The sequence below is a fragment of the Protopterus annectens genome, chromosome 8.part0, assembly GCF_019279795.1.
Source record: "Protopterus annectens isolate FY-2018-M chromosome 8.part0, PAN1.0, whole genome shotgun sequence".
NCBI lineage: Eukaryota > Metazoa > Chordata > Ceratodontiformes > Protopteridae > Protopterus > Protopterus annectens.
In genome coordinates, this window is record NC_056741.1 from 390318078 (window position 1) to 390343389 (window position 25312).

The 25312-nt window shown below is 40.9% G+C and overlaps 1 protein-coding gene across 3 annotated transcripts in view; it reads right to left on the reverse strand.

The window, feature by feature from the left end:
- The window catches only part of MGAT2 (alpha-1,6-mannosyl-glycoprotein 2-beta-N-acetylglucosaminyltransferase), a 269236-nt gene that overhangs the window by 184153 nt on the left and 59771 nt on the right, over positions 1-25312 (reverse strand). For all 3 annotated transcript variants that reach the window (XM_044079905.1, XM_044079904.1, XM_044079903.1), the window contains exon 2: positions 11635-11774. The gene's annotated coding sequence lies outside the window, so the exon portion shown is untranslated. The remainder of the gene's footprint in view (positions 1-11634; positions 11775-25312) is intronic.

A 25312-nucleotide genomic window follows, 5' to 3' on the forward strand; every position in this document is an offset into this window, starting at 1 on the left:
AATTAGTTTAGCAGTAGTTTTGCAGTAATAACTCCTAGAAGCACAGTGGTTATGTATTCAGTACATGCAATCTCCGTACCTAGAAATCCAGTTATTTCACGGCTTTAGTCTATATTCCTTAATATGTTGATAGGTTAGCTTGATTTACTGCACTCAAAAATACTGTGATATGAAGCTTAAACAAATGATAATGGCCATGCATCACAAGAAGCTGCAATTTTAGTTAACTAAAGGGGGAAGATGGGAAATAATGGCGTTGAAAGCCAATAACTCAGTATTTGAGATAGCAAAGGATGGAACGAAAGAGGAAGAATGGCAACAGCAGATTATGTGTGTGGATGGCAAAAGACTAGGCAAGGACCAGATCGTGGGAGCTTGCGGCCACAAAAACAATCTATTGAGCAGGTAAAAGTCTATAACAGCAACATTCCTAGTCTGAAAAAATTCAGATTAGATTCAGTCTATGTGACTGTTTGTTTAGTAGATACTGAAAAACTTAAAATAAGGCTGTTGATATAAGGCAGTTGGGTAGCTTATATTAGGGGTTGTGAAAAAGTAGAAGAGAACAAGTTATGAAAAGGGGTGGGGGAGAAGGTCAGAGATAACTAGATGCTGTTCTGGTGATGTATGAGCACGCTTTCAAACTTGTACAACACAATTTTAAATACCAAACGTTGGGCATACAGGTTAGCTTTTTACTGTTTTTTTTGCTGACCGCGTGGTATTTTTCTGTAGTGCACTTTGCACTTGTTAAAAGAAGTGTAGTTGGGTACCGGTTGATAAGAATACTTGAAGCAAGAAATCCAGTTATTTTATGGCTTTAGTCCATACTACAATCCTTAATATGCTGATAATAAGCTTGATTCACCGCACTTAAAAATACTGCGATATGAAGCTTAAACAAAATGAAAAAGGTTGTGCATCACCAAGAGCCACAATCAACTAAAGGGGGAGATAAAAGACGGCCAGTATCTGGGACAGAATGTAGACATGTGGGTCAAAGTAAGGGTGGGAGAAAAAAAGGTGGCATAGTCATTATGAACTATTAGACTGTCCCTTTTTCTGAAAGCACCTCTGTTTCTTACTGCTGTTCCCATCTAGCCTTCTCTTTTCGTTCCCCGTTTGCCAGAAGATGGCATAGATTTTTTTGGCTTTTTAAAAGTAGAGGGAGCCTTGAAAGATTTATAATGGGGAACCTGAAAAAATTTAAGATACACCTTGCATTAACTTCCCCTCTTTCATCAAACAGTCTGTGGACCTGGGAAGCAGGCATGCCAAACATTACCTCTTTATCCAAAGCAAAGCTGGTGAGGTAAAGTCTAAAATCTTAAACTGTTGGTTGCAAACTCACGTACCTCTCAACAAAGCAGCGGAGGCATTAGTATCAGCACAATCATACATACTCTTCAAAGCATGTTTTTAAAGACCAGAAAAGGGGCTACACTATAGGATTAAGAAAAGAGCTACCTTTTTATTTTGACATTTTTTATGGGAAAATTCCAACTGGGATAATATCCCAATTATAGCAGAGGTCCGGTGAGAAAAGCTCCACACTGTAATAACTTTAACTGTAACCATGTTATGTCAGTGTGTAATACAGGAGAATGACATATTAACTAAGCAAAAAATTCAGTTTCAGTTCGTACAGCGTGGACCTATACATACAAAGTGCAAATATATGGACAGGTATAAAGAGCTGAAAAAGAACAGTCAAAGTATTCAAGCTGCAGTTCACAGAGAGGCCTAAGAAAAAATAAAATCTGTCCTTTTTCTAAGAAATACATTTTACTATTTTTTTTCTCTCTGAACATAGTCAAAGTATGCTGGAGTGGAAGGGGGGAGGGACAAGTTCAGCCTTCTGCAGAATCAGGTTTGAGAATTCTGAGAGCTGAAATGGAAGAAAACAATTTTCTTACCCAAATGGTCCAATACCTTGTCTTCCTTGTCCCCAGGAGAAGGGTTGGTATGAAGGACTAAATCTGTTGCAAGCTGGCAAATAGATAATGCAGCTGGATCAGATCTAAACTGAGAGAAAAGAAATGTATTGGTCAGAGGTAAAAATTTGCCTGATGGCCTGCATTAAGGTTCTTACAGGCTGCATTTAATACATCTTGCAATGCTGGCATTATGGGATGAATGGGTTAGAAATGAGGCATGCAATCACCTAAACTCATGGGGAACATCAATTTGTTCCCATCAAAACACTCCATTTATCTTGGCAATGGTCACATTAAAAGAAAATTCCTCCACAGGAGGTTAAGAGATACACGTATCCTTTTAAGTCTGAGATTTGGCTTGAGGATATGTAGGAGAAGGCAGCCTCTCTCTATCCATATCAGAATCAAGTCAAATGTCCTCAGGAATTTCTTTAAGCGGGAGCACATCTAATAATGCCTCTGAATTCCTGGATTTTCAGGTCTGTAAAATGTTTGGTTAAGGTAAGAAAATCATCTTTCTAAAGATGCCATTTATTCCAAAGAACAGTGTTCAACTTTTTTTTTTCTTTACAGGTAGTACAACTGACTATGATCAACTCAGACATGGGACATCTGCCTTATCTCAAGATCTCTTCCCTTGGTTGCCCAGAGCAGCAGATCCTGGAGCATCCCTGAGACTCAGAAATTATGTTTCTCGTATGTCTGGATCAGACAATGGAACAACTGAAAAAACATAGCTACCCCCCCAATCATGAAGGCTGAAAGGGCTACTTCAGAGGATGCCAGAGAGGTACGAGAGTCGTCCAAAGTACAAAAAATGGTCACTGCAATTTGACCCACCTTCATCTGAGCCACAGACTAAGCCCACACTGGCAAGGGCTTTTTGGTCAAGTTTTTTTTTTTTCTTTTTTTCCTTCTATATATTCTTTTTTCCCTTCTATATATAGTGGGAGTATCAGCAGGATCACGGTAATTATCCTAACTGAAGCTGAAAAGGAGATGCCAAACAAAGTAAACATTGCTGGAATGAGTCAGTCAGGAGGTAAGCATTGTTGGAATGAGTCAGGTCAAAAGACAAGTCATCACTAAGTGCTCACAAGCAGAACACCAACACTCACATCATCTTTCCCAGGCTTTTCACCAGTAGGAGCACACAAAATCCCCTGTCAGAATAGCATTTAAAAGTTTCTAAGCTCACTGACAGGAAATGGCAGGTAAGAGGTCAAAGTGTACATAAGCACTAAATACTCACCACACACTGCAGAATTCTGGCATTTGTAAATAAATGTAAAATACAAGCATATTTTCTTGAGTGTAAAAGAATACTGTGAAATGTGGAACTGCAAAATATGTGACAACATTGCCATCTACTGGCCCAGTGAAGCATGTTGTGACCCTTTCATGTTAGAATTCGGCTCCAGTGAGTCTGGATGAAGGTTTCATGCCCATTGTTTTAAGGCCAACGTTTATGACCAAAATTTACATATGGAAGGTGCTTTATTGCTCTGGTTTCTGCTAGAGTGTACATGTGAAATGCCTTTTATTTTTGTGGGTTTCTGAGCAGGTGTTGGATTGCTAAATAATGCAGTTTGTTTGCCTGGAAAAACCCAAGTGTCAAAATGATGTCATTTGGGAGGGCCTCAGCAGAGCTGTTAGTTACTGTTTAAAAACTATGTTCAGTGAGAGACTGGAAGCATTTTTGATCTTGGATATCTAACTCAGCACTCTGCCTTAGTTTTAGCACTGTGATTTCTTGTAGGAATAGTTAAAGCTAGTAAAGAGTAGTTAGGTACTTTTCTTTGAAATCAGACCTGTACTACTGTATTATTTTAAGTTTCTGTGTGATCTCTGAACTTGTGGATATCTCTGTGGTGTAATAGTTTTGTCTTGTGCTTTAATTATTTATTATTAAATATTTTTAAAACCTTCTACCTGTGGCTCGTTTATGTAGAGATAAAGTATGCTTTAGAGTACATTACATATTTAGAGTTTATTGTAATAAGCCCTTCGAATAAGCCTTGAGACTGATTAGTCATATTACCATTGGATTATAACATTGCACAGTAATAACTGGACACCCTTTTAAGGGCCTTTTAGTATCCGATAATTAACTGGGTGGTGGCAGGAATTACTACTGTATGGTCTGGGTAATAGGGGCACAGCTGGAGGACCTGTGCCAGCCTTTTCCCAGGAAAGTCTGTGTGGTTGTATAACCTCTTCTCAATGTGTGTGTCTGTGTGTGTGCTACCTGGCAAGAGACATGAAGCACTGGTTGGACAGAGAGGGTACTGGAGGTTTTAGCTTGCCCAGTTAGGCAGAGACCGGGACCCTATAGCTGTGCCAGTGGGGAGTCTTATTGGGGACCTGGTGAGCAAAGGAGCAACCAGCCCCAAACTGACTGCGATCACTGTGTGCACTTGAGGGAAATTGTACTTTACTGTGTGTATTAGTTATCCTTTTCTCTTCTATCAGATGACCTCCCTGGTGTTAGTGGTGAGGATTGAGGCTCCTTAATTGCTGGGCCAGGGCACGGCCGTCACAGTTAAAATATTCAAAGCTCACATAAGCAGCACTTTTTTCCACAAAAATAGCTCCTAAATAGTCAAATTCACCACATGCTAAAAACAGCAGTCCTTGACAAGAAAGTTCTGATATTATGAAAACATATTGGGTTTCTTAAAGGAAATACTGCTTTAGTTACAGAAATAAAAGTGCACCAGTTTGTGTGTGGAAGGTATCTCCTGTGGGGATTTACCTGCCAGAAACAAAGTCTCTAGCCAACTACTTCTCTTCTGAAGACTCAGCTGCTTATCCTTGAAGCAGCAAGAAAGTACAGAAGATTCATTCTGACTGCTGAATTCTATCTTTGAGGCTGGCCAATAATCAGTCAGAGTGAATGTAAGGAAGCAAGCCAGGGCTTTGTGAAGCTGACTGGGTGGTATTTGTGCCCCACTCTTGATACAAGTCATATATTCAAAAGGCTACTGCTTCCTAATCCTTGTCAGAAGGGGAAGGATTGGTACTAAACAGATGTTTAACAGCAGCTGGGTTCACAAGAGAAATAACTGTCAGGTCTGATCTGGGATTATATCTTTATAAGTGTTTACTAGGCTAATGACCACAAGGGCCTTTTTAAGCCTAGCCATGCATCCCACATCTTAGACAAGTTCTGATACCCTTGATAAGTGTAAGCATGGGCCTGGGAGATTAACTATTTACAGGTTACCAGTGTCCATTAGAGACACAGCTGCCAAACCAGGGATGAATTTCCCGTTTCCCATCCAATTGTCCAAGTTGCACTTGAATTGGGTTAGGGAGGAACTCAGCTTCACATGGATGGGGAGCCTGTTCCATGGACAGGGTAGTTTCTAGGATACATACCCATTTCTCCAGCAGGTCCTATTTATATCACAGGCAAGGTTTAAGTCTGTAGAATGGGTAATTCTGGTGCTGTGTGTTTTGTGGATATGCAGGAGGTCAAGTGTGGGGTTTGACAATGCCCTGTATGCCAGGCATAGATCTTCCCTCAAAAACCTATAGGAGACAGAATACAGGGATAGGGCCTTGAGGCGGTCTGCATAGAACGATTTACTTACGCCCTTGTAGTAAGGAACCTCTGTGGACATATCAATTGTTGGATATGCCTGGTTAGGTATATACCAAAGGGGGCATTATACTCAATGATAGGTCTGATGAATGCCAAATACAGAGGAACAATGACTTCCTTGGACTTAGTTGCCATACCTTTGTTTATAAGTTGCGCAGCATAGAATGATTTCCTCACCACTTTAGACACGTAATGGTCAAAGGCTAGACTGCTGTGTGTCCCCAAGTCTACTGGGTCACCTCTAAGGGGTGTGTTGTCAACGTGATAGTCACCAGGGATGGATGACTTCCCAAAGTATATAAAAATATATAAAACTGAGGAACTTCATGCAATCTACCTGCTTTCTTGGGGCCAGCAGCCTGGTTGTCAAGTAAGTTACAGGGTTTGACAAAAACATCCTCCGATATCGAGATAACAAGAGGAATTGGAGTAGGTTCTGGAAAACCCAGCTATTTCTTCACAGGCACTGGAATATCATTATGTTCTCACTGTAACAACCGATTTATTCTGGAAAAAGTTTCAGATACAGAGAATCTCTCAAAGGGACTGACAGAAGCCATGCTCTCCTCAAAATCTGAATTAGAAATCTGAGACCACCAAATCAATCATTTGTGGTTCAAAACCCAGAAAAATAGAGACTTTTTTTTAAAACCAGACACAGATGACTGGAAGGCTGAACTGCCTAAGCTAAGCCAAATAAACATCACATCTGTCCAAAATGATTGAGGCAGGAAAAGACCTTTTGAATTACTTTTTGGTTCTTTTTGATAAGAATTTCCGAAGAAGCAGACCCACTTTTGCTTTATTAAAAAACAAAAAAAAACCCTCCCTAGGAACAGGCATAGCCATAGCAATCTGGCTAGGCAGAGGGGTATTCTCCGTCCCCTCACCCAGGAAAGACAAAGAGTGGTTCACCCTTGTGTGTCTTATCAATACCACTGAAATTGACAAAATAGAAAATGCCCACTAGAGTCAGCCATCAGGGTTCTAGCACAGCTACCTCATAGGTCTGTCATTCAGACCTGCTGTAGACACTTCCACCCCAAGTAAGAGTCTGTTCTCCATTTGTAAAACAATAATCTATTTGTATTCATAGGATAGTATCATCTATCATTCAGCTGAAGTTCAGGACAGGAAGTACTCAAAAGCAGCAACATCCTAATATTAAGCTGAGGTTCTGAAGAGGAACTACTGGGCACATCATTGCTTTATTCTTTCATTCATTCTACAATTGCCTACTTAATTCAATGCAGTGGTGCAGGAAAGCAAGATCCGATATTAGCAATCAGTGATTTTAAGGAATACAAGCTCATCCTTAACCGTGGGACCAACCCATCCCAGGATTATGTACTCACTTTAATAAGGTACATAAATGTAGGAGCAATTCAGAGAATCAGCAATTCACCTACAGCATACCTGACATATTGGAACCAGTACACCTATCAAGAACCCATGCAGACTCTGCATAGAAGGTACCCTACATGACAACTGAAATGGAGAACCAAGTGCTGTGAGGCAATAACATTAACTGCTGTGCACGTGGTGAATGCAGTACAATTTTGGCTATTATCAGCATCTTCTCTCGCTCCTTATAAAGCTAGGGATTTCTTTGGAGCTATTCCTGAAAGCAATCACTGTCAATGTTCAGATGCAGGTCAAAATGTATTTTATTTCAGAAATGGAGATTTTAATCTTCCTTTTTCTAAATTTCTGCTCCTAACATAAAATTCTACCATTTTCTGAAGTTGAAAGGTACAGCTCAGCATAATTAAACACAGCCTCGTGATTTCACAGATTTTAACATTTTCACTCAAACTTGATAATTACAGCCATTTCTTCACTATTTATCATGAATTATACAATAAAGGGTCATTGTTCTGCAAAAACAAGCATGCTGACTGGACAGATCAACCCAGTGTGCCTGTTGTAATTCGAGCATACAAAATACCATCAAGCAGCTAGATTTTTTCAACTCATAAGTGCTACAGAGGCATACCTCTCAAATGACCAGATTTTCACCTCGTATTCTGGTCTGTTCCTCATAAAATTTGTCACTGTCGGACAAATTACTGAAGAGCGAAGTCACTAAATAATGGCATCCATTTGAGTCTCAGACTTCATACCCTTCAGGCAATGCACGCAAACACAAATGTTATTATTCAAGCAGCTTTCTAAGTTTGTAAGAGCAACATTTACAATCTGTCCCTATTTGGAAGCCAGCCACAACACCCCAGCAGTTTAGTTTCAGCATGAAAATTAAACAGGATGTTCAGCATTCATTTCGACCAACACAAGCCAAACACGTGTCAAAAATGAATGCAGGCAGCCCTAAATCTACATTACTAACTCCCATTTGTTTAAGAGAGAAGTTCAACTCAGCTTGGTGTCCATTTTGAACAGAAAGCAAAGGGAAAAAGCCCTAAACTTACAATACATGAAACACGAGACAAAAATATAGACATTTCAACAAAATCTCAGCAAGGGGGAGTTTTTTTTCTAGCAAAAGTAGGTCTGCGTCTTCAAAAATTCTGGTCAGAAAAAAAAATTCATAAGGTCTTTTTCTGCCTCAGTCACTATGGACAGAAGTGATGTTTATTTGGCTTAGCTTAAGGTTTAATTTAGGCGGCAAATAAAGTCATTTAAATACATTATAATATCCCTCAACTAAATTAAAACAAGAAAACTGACATGGAAGCTACCATTCTAAAGAACTCCCCCACAATAATAGCAGTAAAATGTACCTTATAAAAATAACAAATTAAATGTATAGTCTACAAAAAAATTTACATATCTGACACTTGCACAGAACTGAAAACTATACTATTATCTCCCTACAAAATATTTACTCAAATACTAATCAAATACACATCACCACCACAGACCAAAAATGAAACAAGTAAAAATCTTAATTTCTATGTATCAAAACCTATTACATAAACCCAATTGTTCATTGCAGTTATGACACCAAGAAGAAAACATGTAGGATAAAACAAAGAGAAGCACAATAAAATACAACATGACAAACATACATGAATAAATAATAAAAATTATATTTATTTCTTTTCTACCTACATTTATTAAATATTACTAAATAAAAAAAGATACAATTAAATAAAAACAATTTGAATGAAACCAGGAGTAACTATTTTTCTCTCAAAATAAACTGGATGAATACAGGAAGAAACACAAAAAAACAAATTCCAACAAGCAATACACATAAAAAGAATAACAACTGTACAATAGCTTCATCCACATGCCCAAACCATGCCAACAGTGGGTAAATTAAGCTACCCAAACTCAGTCATGGGTTACTGCTTAAATGTCACAAAGCATCTACTTTCTAGAAGTTGCAAATAAACGGTTTATTCCTGTCATGATTTTGCACCGGTTATACTGCATTGCCAGGTTTAATTACCTTTTCCTACACACTTAATTGACCATCTGGCACTTAGCTTTTTTGCCCAACCCCCTCCTAGACCTACTTAATAAAAACTGAAGCAGAATGGCAGAGAACACTCATGTCATGATCTCAACTTCTAATCTCAGTAACCACAAGCAATGCTAAAAATAAACCAGGGACGAACACCCAAAACCAAGGGCAGTTTTTAAAACATTTTCTCTATTTGCTTAAAAAGTCAACACAATAAAAAAGTGTATTAATATCTACTTTCTGAAAAAAAAAATCAAATCTATAATAGCCACATCCATGACAGGAATATATCAGAATCACTGTTCTACCACAAAATCATAAAAGTACAAAACTCAGAACTGTACATCTGGAACACTCTGAAAATCAGGGTCAACTAAGCAGCACAGTCTCTCTTCTGAATTTTTTGTTATCAGATCCAGTTCCTCCTGTGAAACAGCATTTTCTTATACCCTGTCTGAGCATGTCTTAAGGACCTACACACCCCTTGTTCACTGCAATGGCTCTAGTCTCCAATGGTGACAGTGATGCAACAGGACTGGGGAACATCCAACGCTTTCAAACCAGGAGGAAAACAATTCAGCCATAGCCACTCAACTAGTCTCCCCCCTAGAATTCCCACTGCCTCTGGACACCAATTAAACCTCAAGCACCAATAGAACAAAAAATATGCTGTTCCCACACCATTACAACAACAGAAAACATTTCTCACACTTCTCTTCACAAAAGGTTTTAGAAGTCTGTAGTAGAACTATTTGCAGGGGGGAAACCACAGTAAGAACTATTGTATCTTTCTCTAGAGGGAACAGGCCACCACTTTAGCACCAAAAACATGCAACTCCTCCATTTAACAATGCTAGCAAACATCCTGTAATACTGGTACTTATACCCATCCCAAGACAATATGTATAAATAAATTATTTGGGGAACAGTGAAGGAATGTTATCTTCATGTCTTCTTTAACTCGCAACGTTTTATTTTTGGCCATACATCTTTCACTTAACATTTACTGTTGCAGTCCACTTCAAATGCAAGCCAACAATAAGCAGAAGATGCTTGCTCCCTCTCTCCTCTCTGACATATTCTATTATGACCACATATCAGAATGGAGCATTTGGTCTGAGCATTTAGAGTCATTCTTAACTTCTCCAAGTGTTTTGGCTTTCTAATATCACTATGGGAATGGACCTCATTCCAAAGTAAGGGTAGGCTTACAGCTCATGAGATTAACATTGCTTCAGTCTTTGGATGTTAACCAACAGTGCTCTTCTAAACACTTCTAATATACCCAGAATTGCCTCCTCCTCCTCCTCCTGCAGGTTATATAGGCTTACATGTATTGGTAACACATTTGAGTACACCTGTAAATTCTTAGTTATGTTACTCCTACTACTATTGGAACAGTTTGGTTATCTTTCTTCTGCACTGTTCTTTTTCCTGCTTACAAGTTACGGTATTTTATTGACATTGTGTGTATCTTAATATGCAAGTCACTAAATTGTTAGGTGCAGCAATTTCAATTAACATAATTTTCTTGGACTACTACGTATAGTTTTCTTGCATCTAATTTCTCAACTGTTTGTATTCCAAAGCTTCCCAGCTACGTCTATATTGTACTGTTTGCACAATCTCCAGTGCAACAGTCTTGTCACATTATTGTATCTTTCAGTATACAAACCCTCAGCTATGAGAGTATTATACCCAGCATAGAAAAGTGCAAGTGTTCACGTGTTTTTTTTTTTTTTTTTAACCAAACCTGCATTTATCAGTTTCTCTCCTTTTTTTCTATAGACTTTGTAAACTAACGTGTACAAAGTCCACTCTTGGAATGTAAATGCCTTTAGCTGAAAGTTAAGTACTGCATCAGGGACTGTGATTTTCCAGTCAGAGCTTTTCTTAATTTTGTCTCAATTTCTCTAGTTGTTATTTCATCCCATTTCATATCCCCTGAATTCTTACCATTTTTTTTTTTTTGTAAAACCTTTTAGGATCATCAATGAATTGCTTATTCTGTACTTTTTCTTTATACTTATTTGCATACATTCTATGTTTTTCTGCTTGTGCCAACAATTTTAGTTTATTATGGAAATAATCTGTGATAAATCCTGGTCTGCTTTAATACTGTGCGTCTCTTTTAACACACCTATCTTTCTAAGAATTCTGACACTGTAATCTTGTTTCGGTATTCTTCTAACCGCGATACTTCTTGACTAAGTTGCTTTATGGTTTTCGCTATTCAAAGCTTCCATGCTAACATTCTACTTGTTCTCCTCCTTTGCTGAACTAATAGGGAAAGCATTGCCAGAAAAATGTAGCTACACTATAACATATCCAATTTATTTATGCTGTATCACACGAGTATCTCTCAACAGTCCTGATTAATGTGTTCAGCTCTTTTACCAGTCTTCTATTACTGCGTGTCTTGCTATTTCTTTCATGTCTCCTAATATGTTAATCCACCTCTAATCAAGCAGGTTTTCCATTGTATCACTTCTGGACTGACAGCATCATTCTGCAATACGTTACACAACATGAAGTATCGCAATTCTCAATATATTTCAGAACAGAAAGAAATTTACAGATCTTAGTATTTAGATGCTAAGAAGGCTGTAGAGAAAGCTACATCTATATATAATCAAAATAAAACTATTTTTTTTTTTTACCTTCAAGCAGATTTCTAGCTGGGTCGACACCTGTGAAGTAAACATACAACAGGACAATGCTCATGTCCAAAGTCATGTGATCATGAATTCCCTCTGACTAGTCGGCAATACTTAATATGGATCAAGGCTGAATCTTCAGTCTAGAAGTGAAAACATCAACAGCATAATCAGCAAGGATTTTGCACAGTTTTGTTATTCAACATAAAGACAAGAAATCTTTTGGAATTGTGACAGCAAGCCTCCAAAAATAGAAATGAACATAGCCATGCACCCCCTGAACCACTTTTTTAATGGCATACGAGTTTCTGAACTTTACCCTATATGTAAATACATGCAAACTCAGAATATGATCCTACTCTCAAAACACAGGTCACATTTCCCATGTTTTGATTACAGCATTTAAGAATTTTGCTCAGAAAAGAGAAACTAATACTTGAACATTTTTCCTAAGTCTTTTTCTGCCAGCCTATCCTACTGTAACTTGAGCCCCACATCCTCTACAAGACAGATATAAGAGTTTGGGATTGTGGCCATCATCCAATTATCTACTTGCCACCCTGCCTGTGTAAAATGAAGTCCGGTTTGACAATTTAGAGCTTGTAATACCAGACCAGTGGTGCTGGTGTGTTTCTATGCACACGCCAAAATCTGGTTACAGTGCTATGCTCTACCAGAAAGGCCACACAGTTTAGTAAATACACTACACATTCTTTTGCATCTGGTATCCACTATCACCAATGCTGCAGCAGACAGGGACACATCTCTCTCAGTCTACAGGACAAACAACCAACTTCTGTGGCTCGCTGCCATTTCTCCACCAATCGGGCTGTTTGAAGATACTTACTTGTCTATGCCATCACTAGTCCTTTATCCCTATATGCCACAGAGCTAGCAGTTCAAATAACATTTATTTCAAAGCTTTTCTGCACATAACTTACTAAAAATCCAACCAATGCATAAAAAAGCTGAAGCTCAAGGCAGTTTCACAAGACTTACTTGCTCTCGCTGTAAAGCAGTTCAACTCGCCACTTTCAAGTATTTTACTAGCCCATTCAAAAACCTATTCAATATACAAGGACTGTACAAAAAACTCAATGCCATTAAAAAAAGACAAACAAATAATAAAAAAAAAAAACATACTGATCTTCTATCTTTTCACCCCCACTAAGATCTTCTAAAATATACCGTCATTTACAGGTGGATTATTTCCTTTCCCTATGGCTATAAACACCAGTGTTTCTGATGCGCATTTTTTGCTCATACTTTGCCAAGCTTTGTAAATCAGTAAATATGTTACTCTGGCTGACTGAGGGAAGAAAGATGGGATTATTAAAGTGAGGATGTGAAACTCACATAAATCTGTTTTTGAAGGATTACATCTCAATTATTTCTTTACACTTCAGCAACCACTTTACACAGCACATGTAACACAGGTTTGCAGTGACTTACTGATTTGTTTTCTACAAGTCACTGACACTTGTACTATGCATCATCACACTTACTACTCGCATTATTTACATTCTAACTGAATGTGATGAGATAGAGAGGCTAGTGTAAATTAACCTTAAACAATATCAGCTTTGCCCTCAGTACATTATGAGCAGTAGAGTCTGCATGCCCTCCCCGCGGTTGAGTGGCATTCGAAAGACATGCATAGAATGGGCATGCCTTCGTTGAAGGTTGGGCGTCGAGCTGGCACCCATAAAAATCTACTGCCAATCATTAGCGGACCGGAATTCCGCTGTGGCGACCCCTAACCGGGAAAAGCCGAAAGAAAAACAACATTAGCTTTCTAAGATCATATCAAGGATGCCTGTCGCAGAGACTTCCAAGATGACTGTACAATGGTAAACAGCTTAATTTCAGCTCTCCTAGTTGTTAAAAAAGAAACTGAGAAACAAGAGCCAGTAACAGGGTCAGCATGAGTAAAATTCAGGTATTAGCTAGTAAGTGCACTACATGGATACCAGCTGAGAAGAAATTTGGAAAACCAAAAAGAAAAACAACCAGAAAAGGGAAGAATACACTGTCTGGGAAGAATCCTGCATCTGTTCAGCAAAATGCAGTGGTACAAGGGACAGCTGCCAACAGTTTAGAGGAAAAATAAATCAAATGCACTCAGAGGTAATTAAAATAAACAAAACATTTAAAGAATATACATAGTGAAATAACAAAAGGCTGGAAAAATAGAAGCTTTAGCTAGCTATTCAGATAAACTGCAACAATCAAGGAAAAAAATGAAGACAAGGCTGGCTTAGTCTGACTTCTCAGGAACTGTTGTTTCAAAATAGAAGAGTTAGAAGACAGAATTCACAGAGAAAACCTAAGATTTTCTGTTGTACCAGAAAAAAAGTACAGTTTTGTACCTACCATAAATGTAGATGTTAGAGTGCTCATACAGCTGCAGTCATTACAGATGGGTTATCCTGCCGTCAGGCGGGTCCTCGGTCGGCCGAATTCCAAAGTCTAGGTCCGGCGTCGGTTGTCGTCGCTTCTTCCCTGACGTCAGTGCGGCAGGGGTATAAAAGAGGCAGCCGACGCCATTTTCTTCAGTTTTTCTTGCCCCAGATGTCAGGTGCCCCCAGAAGGAAGGCAAAACATAATATTATGCAAACATGCAATGTAGATAAATCAAAAAAACAGTAGTTGCAAGCAAATACACCATAAAAGAATACCCCCAAAAGGTTGTATGATAAAGGTGTTTGTCATAAGGCCTGTCCTAAGAGGGGATGGAGGGAGGGTAACCTGGACTGCAGCTGTATGAGCACTCGAACATCTACATTTATGGTAGGTACAAAACTGTACTATGTTCATCGTGCATACAGCTGCAGTCATTACAGATGGGTAGAATCCCAAAGCTAAGTAAGGGTGGTAGGTACTAAGTGGAACTAGGAGGGGCTAGTATGCCCTGCAGGACTGCTGTGGCAAACCCCGCTCTAGATTTAGAGTATAGTGGAAGGTGGTAATGCTTGGAGAAAGTGTGCACTGAACTCCAAGTAGCTGCTTCCAAAATGTCCTTGGTAGGGACCCCCCTGAGGAAGGCTGAAGAGGTAGCTGTAGCCCTGGTGGAGTGGGATCTGATGTATACAGGCACAGATTTTCCATGAAATGAATAACAAAAGCGTATGCAGTGGGCTATCCATTTTGAAATAGTCTGTTTGGAAATTGCCTTTCCTTGAGCACCTGTAGCATAGGACACAAAGAGCTGGTCAGATTTCCTGAAGGACTTTGTTCTGTCCAAGTAATAACGAAGTTGTCTGTGAATGTCCAAGGAATGTCTGCATTCAGCTTGGTCTGCAAAGCTATGGAAAGGATCATCATGGACCTCATAAATAAAGATATTGGGGACCTACAGACACTGGATCCTACCCAGTTTGGCTTTGTTAAGGGCAGATCCTGCCTCTTTAACCTGGTCGATTTCTTTGAAACAGTCACCAAGGCCGTTGACGAGGGGAAGGTGGTCCACACAGCCTACCCGGACCTCGCAAAAGCCTTCAATACAATACCCCACTCGGGCATTATAGATAAGCTCACCAGCTTAAATATAAACCCCTATGTCACTAGATGGGTTGCAAACTGGCTCAAGGACAGAACCCACATGGTTAGAATTGCTGGAGCCATGTCAGACTCCAAACCAGTTACAAGTGGCGTCCCACAAGGCTCAGTCCTGGGACCTCTCTTGTTCGGTATATATTTCTCGGCGGTACAGGCCAACACGGAAGGACTGTGGCTGACCAAGTTCGCAGATGACTGCAAACTGGGCGCCATAATCGACTCTCCAGCCGACACAAGCATCCTCCAAAAGGGCCTCATAGAAACAGACAACTGGTGCCAGAGCCATGGCCTCAAGCTAAACGCCAAAAGTGTATAGTCATCCCTTTGGCAAAAACAAAGTGCCCACAAATTACCACATAGGTGGTAATCCATTAAGTACAGAAGAAGTCATTAGGGACCTGGGGACCCAAGTTGATAGCAATCTCTCATTTGACAACCACGTGGCCAAAGTGGTTAGAAAAACATTTTATATAGCCCACCTAATCATGAAGGGATTCACATCTAGATCAGGGAGGTCATCGTGCCTCTTTACTCATCCCTCATCAGGCCCATAATTGAGTACAATGCCCCTTTTGGGATGTACCTTACCAGACACCTGCAGCAACTGGAAAGACCCCAAAAGTACCTCACCAAGAGGATCAAAGGGCTCAAACAGATGCCATATGCTGCCCGGTTAAAGAAACTCCAGCTCTACTCAGTGGCATACCGCCTGCTCAGAGGCGATCTGTGCCTGACGTATAAAGCCATGTCCAACCCGGAATTAATGGACATGCTGCACCTCAGAAAATCCAAATCCCATCGAGCTACGCGCTCGAGAGACCTGAACCTCAGCACTGAAATAAATAGGACATGCTGGAGGGACATATTCATAACCCAGAGGCTCCCTTCACTCTGCCTAACCTGGACTGGGATTTTATTCCAGAGTCCCACATTGACTCTCTTCAAGAGGAATCTTGATGAGTGGATGGGAGATCGTAGGTTTACCCCGGCTATCACTTCTGTGTCACTGTTAGACAGAGGCACAGTATACTAACCTCAAAAAAAGGCATAGCACAATTAATTTAAAATGGGTGGCGAAAGCCAAACACACTCTGGCTAGGCTTATAAATGCCCTAGGGCAGATAGCCTAGTATGAACCTATGAACCTATGTAGTAGTCTCTCTCCTTTGTCCTGTGGATTTGGATAAAAGGTAGGTAAATGAATAGTCTGATTCAAAGCCACACTGGATACAACCTTTGGCATAAAGGTAGGGTTGGTTCGTAAGGAAACTCTGTCCTGATGGAAAATGATAAATGGTTGCACAGCCATGAGGGCCTGTAGCTCTGAAACCCTGCGTGCTGAGATAATAGCCAGAAGGAAGGCTGTTTTCCACGACAAGTATTGTAGCTCTGTTGAAGAAGCCGGCTCAAAGGGAGGCAGGGTCAGCTTTTCCAATACGAAGTTGAGGTCCCAAGCTGGGACTGGTGGTTTCCGTGGGGGTTTTATATTTTTTGCCCCTCGGAGGAACTGCCTTAATAGAGGATGTGAGAATAAAGGAGGGTCTGTATTGTATTGTGCAGAAATGGCTGAAGCGTGGATCTTGATGGAGTAGAAGGAAAGGCCACTGTTTAACATCTCAGCTAGGTACTGTAGAATTTGAGGTATATTTATTTATTACCCAAGGATTCTGGCCCTTTTCTTGATTCCAGGAACAAAATCATTTCCATTTGGCGGAGTAGGTTTTTCTAGTAGAGGGTCTTCTGGCCTCCAAGATGACATCCTGCACCTCCTTGGAGAGGAGAGTCTGTTGGGAAATTAAGGTATTCTCCATGCAGCTAGATTTAAGGTTTTGAGCTGGCTGTGAAGGGTTTTGTAGTTCAACAGAAGAGGAACAAGAGGTAGGATCCATGGTGGTGAGTGTGACAGGCTCTTTAGGAGAGGATACTAGTGCTGTCGTGGCCAGTCTGGAGCAATGAGAATCATTTGTGGCCTCTCTGCTCTGGCTTTTAATAGAACTTTGGTCAGTAGAGGAAGAGGCGGGAAGGCATAGACTGTCAATGTTGTCCAATTGAAGGAGAGTGCGTACACTTTCCAGGCCTGTGGATGATAGGTCCTTGAACAGAATGTTTTCAACTGGTAATTTCTGTGGGTAGCAAATAGAGCTATGTCTGGCTGTCCCCATGCCCGAGTTATCTTTGAGAAGACTTGAGGATGCAACTTCCATTCGTGTGGGTCTGTCATGTTTCTGCTTAAGTTGTCTGCCAGTGTGTTTTCCTTCCCTGGCAGGAATTGTGCCTGTAGTTGAATTTGTAATTCCAAAGCTGTGTTCCACAGGGTCATGGCTTGCCTGCACAGGGGGTATGAATGAGTTCCCCGCTGTTTGTTTATGTACCACATGACTGTGGTGTTGTCTGTCCTTATCAATAGCTGGCCTGGTTGTAGTAGGTCCTTGAAGGTCATAAGGGCATTTTGCACGGCATCTCCTTTTGGTTGATGTGTAGGTGCTTCTCTTTTTGGGACCATTTTCCCTGAATGCACTGATCTGCCATGTGTGCTCCCCAGGCGTAGTCTGAGGCGTCCGTTGTGATGATTTGAGTTGCTTGAGGTAAACAGAAAAGGGAGACCTGTGTTTCTTTGGCATGCTTGAGCCCACCACAAAACTTCCTTTTGAAGGCATGGAATGAGTGGTATAATTGTTTCCAAGCTGTGGCTGTGTTGAGACCATAAGTTTTTTAGGTACCATTGTAGTTTCCTCATATGCAGCTTTGCACATGGTATCAGTACGATGCAAGATGCCATGAATCCCAGAGCCTGCAGGACTTTCCTTGCAGTTAGTCTGGTTAAAGTTGCCATTTTGTTGAAGTATTGAGACAGTTGCCCTTGTTTGTCTGGCGTGAGGTAGGCCATCTGGGTGGTTGTATTTAAGCTGGCACCCAGGAAAATTATCTGTTGAGAAGGTATTAGTTTTGATTTCTTTTTGTTCACTGTGTATCCCAGATAGTTTAACAGTTTTATTACAAACGCCAGATGCTGCAATAGAATGTCCTTGCTGTCCGCTTGGATCAGGCAGTCGTCCAGATATGGGTAGATTTGTATTCCTTGTTGTCTGCAGAAGGCAATTACTGATGCCAGGCATTTCGTAAACACTCTGGGCGCAGTAGATAAGCCAAAGGGCAATGCAGAGAATTGGTAATGGGTTGAACCTGCAAGAAATCTGAGGTATCTTCTGCAATCTTGTCTGATAGGGACATGCAGGTATGCCTCTTTGAGGTCCAACGTTACCAGCCAAGACTCCTTGCCCAGCATGGGAAGAAGCTGCTGTAATGTGAGCATCTTGAATTTTGGTACCTGTAGATATGTGTTTAGGATGGATAGGTCCAAGATGGGTCTCCAAATCTTTGTCCTTCCTTGGTACCAGAAATAGTCTGGAATAAAAACCTTGACCTTGTTCTTTTGCAGGTACTTCTTGAATTGCTTTCATATCCATGAGAGCGGAAATTTGTCTTTGTGCCTCTGCCCATTGACTTTGTGGCAGGTTTGGCAAGCCTCTCATTTTTGGAAGGGTGTGAAAGTGGAACCTGTAGCCTCTGTCTATAATGTCCAGAATCCATTTGTCTTTTGTAACAATGTGCCAGTTTTTTGAAAATAATGCCAGTTTTCCGCCCAAAGGTGCTGCCATTATAGCTTTGTTTGGCAGGCATAGGGGGAAGTCATTGTGCCTGTTTTCTAAATGACTGTGGCCTATCTTCTCCACCTCTTGGGGTTGGTGCTTGCCACTGTCTAGCTCTTAAGATCCTTGAGGTTGTCCTCTACCCCTTGGGCGTCTGTATCTGCCCCTTTGAGGTCTGTCCATGGCTGGAAAGGACCAATTGTTTGAAGGACAGTTTCTGCTGAAGCATGGAGGTTGCACCTGCAAGAAATCTTTAACTGTTTGCATAGATTTCACTTTTTCCTCCATTTTCTTTAGTACCTCCTCAGCTTTAACACCGAACAATACATCTTTTTGAAGTGGTGCATCTAATAATTTTGCTTTGACATGATCTGGTAAGGTTTGCTCTTTGAGCCAAGCATGTCGACGTATGACAGACCCTGTGACAGCAGCTCTACATGAGGCCTCTAAAGCATCAAAACCACACTGCAAGGTATGTTTACTCACTTGCTCTGCTCCATGCAACAAATCCTGCAACTCTTTCAAATCTGGTTGTTCTGTTTGTGTCATTTTGCTTTTCAGCTGGGATGATAAAAACTGTTGGTACTTTAACATATGAAATTGACAGTTTAATGCCCTCATGGTTAAAGTGGTTGATGTATACACCTTTTCCCCCCACCTTTCTAATGCTCTGGAATCTCTCTCTGAAGGTAAAGGGTTTTTAGCAGTAGAGGCCTTTATCCCCTTGGGACCCTGTGAAATTGTTTCTGGGTCAGCAGTATGGCTTTTATAAAGGAACTGGTGAGAATCAGGAACCCAGTAATACCCGTCTGGTTTAACAGGGGCTGGAGGTAAAGAATCTGGATTAAGACTGACTTCTGCGTACACATCATCCAAAATATCTAAAACAGGAGGGATAGCCAGGGGCCTATGCTGGGGGAGCAGTAGAAATTCCCTGAGCCTTTTCTTGGAATCTGAGTAATCTTGGCCTTCCCAGTGGAAGTGCTCCCTCAAAGTATGCAGGGTTTCCCCAAAAGAGTAATCCTCAGGGGGGGAGACTGAGGGAATAGACTCCTCAGCATCAGAGTCTTCAAAAGGGAAATAGGCATAATCCTGGTCCTCAGAATGGTCTGAGGTAATAGAAGCCTGGTCTGAGGAAGGGTAGTCTTCCTCCATTCTGGGTCTTTTGTCAGACGGGGGTTGAGAACCCCTGATGAGAGTTATCAAATCCTCAGCCATTTTAAGCATCTGTTTTTTAGGCATGGGGCCTTGAGAGGAGGTCTGAGGGCCTTGTGTTTTAGTTTTGATGGTAGCTTTAGATTTAGAGAAGGCTTTAATAGAGAAGGTGGAAGGCCTGAAGACGCCTTCAGAAATGGCAGGCCTCACTAAATTTTCGGTTTCCCCACCAAGAGTGGCATCGGTATCTGCAGTGGGAATTGAGACCGAGGAGCTTGCGACCTCGGGTACTGAAGACACCGGTAAAATAGTTTCATCGGTAGTCGGGGGCTGCGTAGGCGCCTCGCTGAGAACCGGTAGTCGGCCTAAGCGTGGTCTCAGTACGGGCCTCGGATGGCAGTCCTTGTCTTTGCGTCTTTTATATATATAATTAAATTTTTTTGCCAAAATAATGAAGGGCAAACTCCGCCCGGCGCTTAATAGTGCGCTTGTTGAACCTAGCACAAAAACGGCAGGCCGAGACGTCGTGGTCTGGCCCTAAGCAAGGTATACAGAAAGAGTGAAAATCCTTATGCGGTATTTGCTTCCCACAAGAAATGCAATTATTAACTTTGTCTGACATCAGACTGAGGCAAGAAAAGTTTCCCCAACGGGGTACTTAGCTTTAAAGAAGACTTCGGCTGAAATACTGTTTGTAAATCTCAGGAGCTGGCCGACCGGCACTTGCGAATTGCTTCTGCTTCGGGCACAGCGCGGCAAGAAAGACTGAAGAAAATGGCGTCGGCTGCCTCTTTTATACCCCTGCAGCACTGACGTCAGGGAAGAAGCGACGACAACCGACGCCGGACCTAGACTTTGGAATTCGGCCGACCGAGGACCCGCCTGACGGCAGGATAACCCATCTGTAATGACTGCAGCTGTATGCACGATGAACATCTGGAAGGAAAAGACTGCATTCATTTTATGAAAGCACAGACAACAAATGGATAATATACCACAGCAAGATTTGTTATCCGAAAGGACACTTGCGTGCATGCTCCAAACCTAGCCATAAGAAACAGACAATACTTGTATTAGTAAAGATGCAATTATACCTGCAAAAAGAGTTGATCCTAACAAAACTGTGGCAAAACTGAAAAGTATTAAAAATTGGAGACAGAGGAGTGTTTTGTGGAAAATTCAGTATACAAGCAAATTTATCCCAGCTATTAGGAAATCTTGGAACGCAGGGGATGAGATTCAAGCTAATGTATCCAGTTGCCTTCACAAGCTAAGGAGGAAATAAAAAATTATCCAACAAAAAGAGATCCAGCAAACAGAAAGGGACTCCTCTTCTCATTCTTCTGACAATGAAATTCAGAGAGAGAATTAACCAGTTATACCTTTTCCAAAAATGCTTGAGACACAGGAAAAAAAGCACAGGAGTTGACTGGAAGAAGCAGAAGTACCAAAGACTCTAACCAGAGACATGTGTTGGGAGATGAAGATGGACTGGAACGAGACAACTAACACTGAAATTAGAGAGTAAATGGGAGACTATAAAGCATCAACCCCATTTGTGAAATATGGCTGTGCAAGAAAAAGTGGCTGAGAAATACTGGACTTTGTTGACTTAGCTAAACTCATGAGCAGAATGTAAACGGTATACCCAACTTTTACATCATTAGCGTTTAGGTCACTAGAACGGAAAATTGTTTTGCTTACAATGGAAAATTGTTTTGCTTACAATTGTTTGTTCTCAATTATAAAACTTTTCATGATAAACACTGCATGTTACACATAGTGAAGCAGTTTTGCGTAGTTAGGGATAATTTAAATGTGTGTTGGGGAAATAGTCTTTTTGGTGACTGTTGTTTGGGTTAAAGATATCAACATACACAAGTACTTTTTTGGTTGCACAAAATACAGGCTTTACATTACAGCAAAAAAAAAAAAAAAAAAAAAAAAAAAAAAAATCACAGAAAGCCTGATAACTGTTTCATAGTTGCCAGCTTGTAATTTGTGCTTATATTTTGCTCCCAGTGAGAGAAAGAGCAAAAGACATTGATTCTGGACCGTCTCTAACAGGCAGTGAGAATCTGTGTGGGATCTTCTTGATTGGTCTGGTTGCTACTCAGGGCACCTACCAGGAAAAAGCTACAACAAAGCCCACATACCTCTGCATCACCTGGAACAAGACTGATGATCACCAGAGACCATGGCCTGCTTCTCATCTTGGGATTGGTGGCACTGTTTTTTGTTTCCAGTGAGAAAAGATACAAAGGGGCACTGTATCCCAAGCACTGTAAAGCTGTGGTGAGACCAGCACTAGCAGTAGCCAGGTACATGCCAATCAGGTGAATACCCTCTTTTAATCATTCTTGAAAAAGCAAATTCTTTCTTTTAAGCAAGTACTGCTTGATTAGCTGTTGTCTAACCTAACTTCAGAATATTTCCCTACACTTCATCCATAAATCATGAGTCAACTTTAGTACTTCCACCTCAAGTGATTGTCAGTGCCCTGCAATAGATGTAGCCACGTTGAGTTGACATTTTTCCTGTAAATGCACCTCTGAATTTCACCAATACCTAATATGCCACACAGGCAAGTAGTCTGCAGTGACAAGCAGTGCCCCAAGCGCAGCAAACCAAATACTCCTAACATTATATTTTCGCATCAACCATCTAATCAATAAAAAAGGGCCTGTTGCCATGCCATGGATATGAACTTTCCCCACTGTCTCCATTACCTCAGGATGCCAAGCTAGTCATGTAAAAATTGACTCATGCTTACTGCAGACCAGCTAATTCTCAAACAAACTGATAAGGTATGCGAGACCTGTACTTACACAATGTCACTGGAGACAAAGCTCACAAATAAAAGCACTCCTAATGTCAATCAGGCTGTCAGTAGTACAAATGTTGCACCCATCACACACAGTTCAAAGCAGACACACAGACTCATATATGCCGAGGCACTTAAACGTAATCTTCCTAAAGTCAAACGACCTCTTAGACAAAGTACACTTAACAAATACCTTCAGCAACTCTGAATGCACTCAACATATATAGCCACATCTCACAGAGCCTGTACTTCTAAGCTCATAAGGCAAGCTAACACAAAAGTCCAACATTCATGTCATTGAAGACTCCATTGCAAGACACACTGATGTCCCTTTCCCCATGCTGAGTAAAGAGAAAGTCAGGTCAGTTGCTTATCAGGGGCCAAGATCCATCACATTACACAGGTCACTGAACCACACATACCAGTATGACTCCATCATAGTCCGTGTGTGTTTAAATGACCCAAGACATACCGCCCTAGCCTATATGAAGACAGACATCATGGAGCTCTTGGAATGTGTGTCCCAAGCTGGTATCAGTCTAGCAGTGAGCAGCATTTTACCTTCTCCAAGTATGATGCCACAATACGAACAGAAGATGACTGACATTAATTGGATTAGTTTCTGGTGTTGTTGGCATGGAATGAAATGGAAAACAGACCACTCTGATTTGGTAGGGATGGTCTGAACTTCTCCCCTTCTCCCCTCTAGGATTCTGAATATTAGCTAAAACACTGACATACTGAAAAGAACATCTGAAAAAGCAAACCAAAACCAAGAACATCTAAAGGTGTTACTGCTCAATGCTAGGAGTCTAAACAAGAAACTCTACTACTTACAAGCTCTCCTCACCCTAGAGGATGCTGATGTCTGTGCAGTAACTGAGACATGGTGTAAAGCTCCAAAGAGCAAACCAGCAGTGTAAGGCTATAGTGCCTTCCACATAGGATCATAAAAGGTTACTAGGCTAATGACCCTAGGGCCCTTAGAAGCCTAGCCAAGTTTTACCCTTAATTTTCACAATCAGCACCTACCACCCCTGTCCAAGAGGGACACGGGTGGAACCCCTGTGGTGAACTTACAGTTACCCATCCAGACTGCGTTTGAAGAGGGCCAATGAGGTGCTCTGCTTGATATGAAGTGGGAGTTTGTTCCAAAGGTGTGGTAACCTCTGGGAGGCAAATCTGTCCCATCAGCAGGTTCTATTAATGTCGCATACCAGGTTAAAGCCATTAGAGAGAGTATCAAGCCATTAGAATGAGTAGCCCATGTACCATTGGACTCCCGGATATGCAGCATTTCCAATAAAGCAGGGTTAAAGAATGCTTTATATGCAAGACAGATCACCTCTGAGTAGTCTGTATGAAGCAGAATATAGTGACCGTGATTTCAGACGACACAAATGCTGAAGACCTTGAATTTTCCTTGTGAGGAACCTCTGTGGTCTCTCCACCTGCTGCAGGTGCTTGGAAAGGTACATACCAAAAGGGGCATTGTACTCAATTAATGGCCTGATGAGGGAAGAGTACAGGAAGGCTATATCTTTTTTTATGGAGGCAATGCCCTTACTTATGAGATAAGCAATATAGAATGCCCTTCTTACCACTGTGGAGACGTGGTGATAAAAGGTAAGGTTGCTGTCAACCTGTGTTCCCAGGTCTCTCCCAATACAGTGCATACTTAGGTGTTGTTACTGATGTGGCAGTTAGCAAGAACATCGCTCTTATCGAAAGGTATGACAATACATTTTTTTTTTTGCATCGAGTTTAGACTAGCTATTACACAGGTAGGGACTAAAGGTGGAGATGTCTCGATTTACATAAAAATAAATATACCTCAAGGCTGGTCAAACAGGACATTGCACCTAAAAAGGGCTGAAATATATACCTACTACACATTTTGACTTAGTAGACACACTGATTGAGATGAAATTTTTTTTATTAGAAAACAAAACCTGGCCATTTAATTTAAAGATAAGGCCCAGCAGATTCGGCATCTACTATTAAGAAAAAGAGCACATACAACCCTCCCTTACACCCTTCTTTATAAATCTTTGATAAGCTAGTCACAAAGAACATATACAAGGCTTATGAAGCTATAAAAGGGAAAAAGAGAAAGGTATACAACTTGAGTAAATCTGAAAGGGAGATTTTCAGAAACGAAGTCAAGACACAGATATAAGGATTACAAAACCAGACAAGGGAGGGGGTAATGTGCTGTTCAACCAAATGGATTACTTAAACAAGATGTATGACATTTTAAACAATTTGGAAGTATGTGAGCCTACATAACTAAAATGAGATACATATGGCATACAGACATATAGATTTGGAGTTGGAAGCACATTTGCTTGATCAGAGGATTACTATAGATACATAAGAACCCCCTACTAGCGTCTATCTTTGGTATTCCCAAAGTTCACAAAAATGTGACACAACCTCCTTTCCGACCAATAGTTGCAGGGAGCAAGTCTAAAACATTTCCCTTTGGAGCCAT